General features: G+C 42.6%; 1 non-coding gene across 1 annotated transcript; it reads left to right on the plus strand.

The window, feature by feature from the left end:
• The first annotated feature begins 2,298 nt into the window (after positions 1–2,298).
• On the plus strand, positions 2,299–2,405 carry LOC141597669 (small nucleolar RNA R71). Its single transcript, XR_012522892.1, has one exon. It is a non-coding gene; the product is annotated as a small nucleolar RNA R71 (small nucleolar RNA).
• Positions 2,406–2,952: the final 547 nt, after the last annotated feature.

Below are 2,952 nucleotides of genomic sequence, written 5' to 3' on the forward strand. Positions count from 1 at the left end.
GGAAGCATGCCAAATTTACTTCGAATTCTTCTCCCTTCATTTTTCACCTAAAAATCACAAAAAGAAACACCGTCAAGTCGAGCATTTTATTTCTAATCTACGAAAAACAATAAATTGCAGAAAATAAATAAAAACAAATAAAAAGCTTGGGTTGCCTCCCAAGAAGCGCTGGTTTAACGTCCCGCACGACGTAAGAAGCTATTTGATTCAAGTTTTGTCATTGAGCTTGCCACCAACCAAGCTCCATTTCATAGCTATCTTTGCATTCCTCAACCATTTGAAATTCTTCAAGTAAAATTTCCCTTTCTTCTTCTTTCCACTCTTAGCAATCGCACCCTTAGCATCGTCACCTACAAAACAAACAACACCCATATCTTCCTCCAACGGATCCATAAGCGAGAGTCCGAGTTGAGTAGAGGCATTAGAAGAGTCCACAATGCTAAATAAATAACAAGACTCTTGTAACATTGGGCTTCTAATGGTGTTGTTTTTGCTAAAGGAGACCCGGTCATCACCTACTTCCAATGTCAACCTCCCATTCTTCACATCAATTAGCGCACCCGCGGTGCGTAAAAATGGCCTACCCAATATAATTGGGGTTTGTGAGTCCTCGGCCATATCAAGTATGAGGAAGTAAACGGGTATGAAAAACTTGCCAACTTTGACGGGTACATCTTCTAAGACACCTAAAGGTCGGTTTAAAGAACGGTCCGCCATTTGCAATGTTGTACTTGTGCATTTTAAAGCACCCATGTTAAGTTTCTCACAAAGGGAATAGAGCATGACACTCACACTAGCACCTAGGTCGCAAAGGGCCTTATCAATGGTATATGTGCCTATAGTGCAAGGAATATAATAGCTACCGGGGTCCTTAAGTTTCGGGGGAGACTTATTTTGTAAGAATGCACTACACTCTTCGGTGAAAGCATTGGTCTCAACCTCATTGAAGGATCGCTTCTTTGAGAGGATTTCCTTCATAAACTTTGCGTAGGAAGGGACTTGGGTAAGCAATTCCATAAACGGGATGGTGACTTGTAAATTCTTACACATTTCCATGAACTTACCGAACTTACCTTCTTCCTTGTGCTTTGATAGACGATGGGGAAATGGTATTTGAACAACTTCTTTTGGAGGAGTATCCTCCACATCTTTCTCATTCCCATTCTCATTGGGAATACTCACCTTCTTTGAAACGGCATTACTCTCCTTAGCATTAGGAGAGACTTCTTCAACAATCACCTTGTCATTATCTTCGGGCAATGGGGGCTCCACATTCTTGGCATCAAGCTTGCTCTTCCTCTTAAGCATCAACAATCGATGAGGAAATGGCACACGATCCCTAACAAGAGGCTCTTCACTAGCCTTCTTTTTGTCATTTCCCCAAGTTTGGCCTTTTTAACAACCACTTCTTCATCCAAAGTCATGGATGGCCCATCATAACTTGTATCACTTCTCAAGGAAATAGAATTAACAGTTTCATGTGGTGGGTTACCTTGGGGAGGTAGTTGACCGTTCTTCCTTTGAGAGCTAGAAGCGGCTAGTTGAGCCACTTGTTGTTCCAACATCTTTACCGTGGCACTATGAGCTTGATCATTATTTTGAATTTGAGCCAATAATTCCCTTTGCATTTGGACTATCATGCCCTTGAGCTTACCAACTCCTTGATTGTTTTGTTGGGTATTTTGTGGTGGATTTTGTTGGTAATTGTTTTGTGGGGGACTTTGTTGATTTGGATAACCCGGTGGAGGGATATACTTTTGTTGTTGAGGAACTTAGGCATTTTGTTGCGGTGGGGGTTGAGGGTTAAGCACATTGTTGCTAGTGTAAGACAAGTTCGGATGAAATTTTGTATTCGGGTTATAAGTGCTGGAAAATGTACCCGGTGGGTATGAACTTTGTCTAAAAGCTTGAAATGCATTTACCTCTTCGATAGGAGCTCGACAATGAGCGACATAATGACCCGCACCTCCGCAACCATCACAAACAATGATTTGGCTTGTTGAAGACACGGCATTGAGTTGTTGAAGGGAATCTTTAGCATCCCTTTCCGCCAATTGTTGTTGGAGCAAGGCAATTTGAGCTAGCAAAACGGAGTTGTTGGAAGATTCTTCTTTACCTTTGGATGTCACAACTCGGGAATTGATATATTGTGCATCAAGGACCGCCATAGATTCGATCGTGGCATGAGAAAGGTCGGTGTCAATTTGATCAAACCGCCCATTGTTGGCGGAATCAAGAATCCTTCGGGACTCGGCACAACATCCATTGTAGAATGTTATTGCTAGAAACCAATCATCTAGTCCATGATGTGGGCATTGTCTTTGAAGCTCTTTGTACCTCTCCCAAGCCTCATATAAGCTCTCAAGAGCTTGTTGACGGAATCCGGTAATTTGGCTCCTCAAAGTTCGAGTTTTCTCCGGTGGAAAAAAAATTTTGATAGAAGGCTATAGCCAAAGTCTCCCAATTGGTGATTCCTATGGCGGTGCGGTCAAGGCTATTGATCCAAAGCTTGGCCTTATCCTTCAAAGAGAAAGGGAAAAGTATTTCTATTATTTGGGCTTGAGTGACGCCCGTTTGACGGATCATGGAGCAATAGTCACAAAAGTTTTGCACATGCAAATTGGGATCCTCCAAGGGACTTCCCCCAAATTGCTTCCTCTCCACAACGCTAATGAAAACCGGTTTGATCTCGAATTCCGGCGCGGTGATTTGAGTGGTTGTGATACCGGCCGGAAGCATGGCCACGGTGGGCTTTGAATGATCTGAAAGTTTCACCATCTTTTTGGTAGTAGATGGTGGTGGTGGTGGAGATGATGAACTTGAAACCTCCTCCTCTTCAAGGGCTTCTAAATTGTCTAAGTAAGATTTTCTAGCACTTCAATTTGGATGGGAGAAGTGGCTTCTTTTACTTCTTTACAAAAACGTCGTCTTCTCCTAAAGGTTCTCTCGGGA

The sequence above is a fragment of the Silene latifolia genome, chromosome 8, assembly GCF_048544455.1.
Source record: "Silene latifolia isolate original U9 population chromosome 8, ASM4854445v1, whole genome shotgun sequence".
NCBI classification, from domain to species: Eukaryota; Viridiplantae; Streptophyta; class Magnoliopsida; order Caryophyllales; family Caryophyllaceae; genus Silene; species Silene latifolia.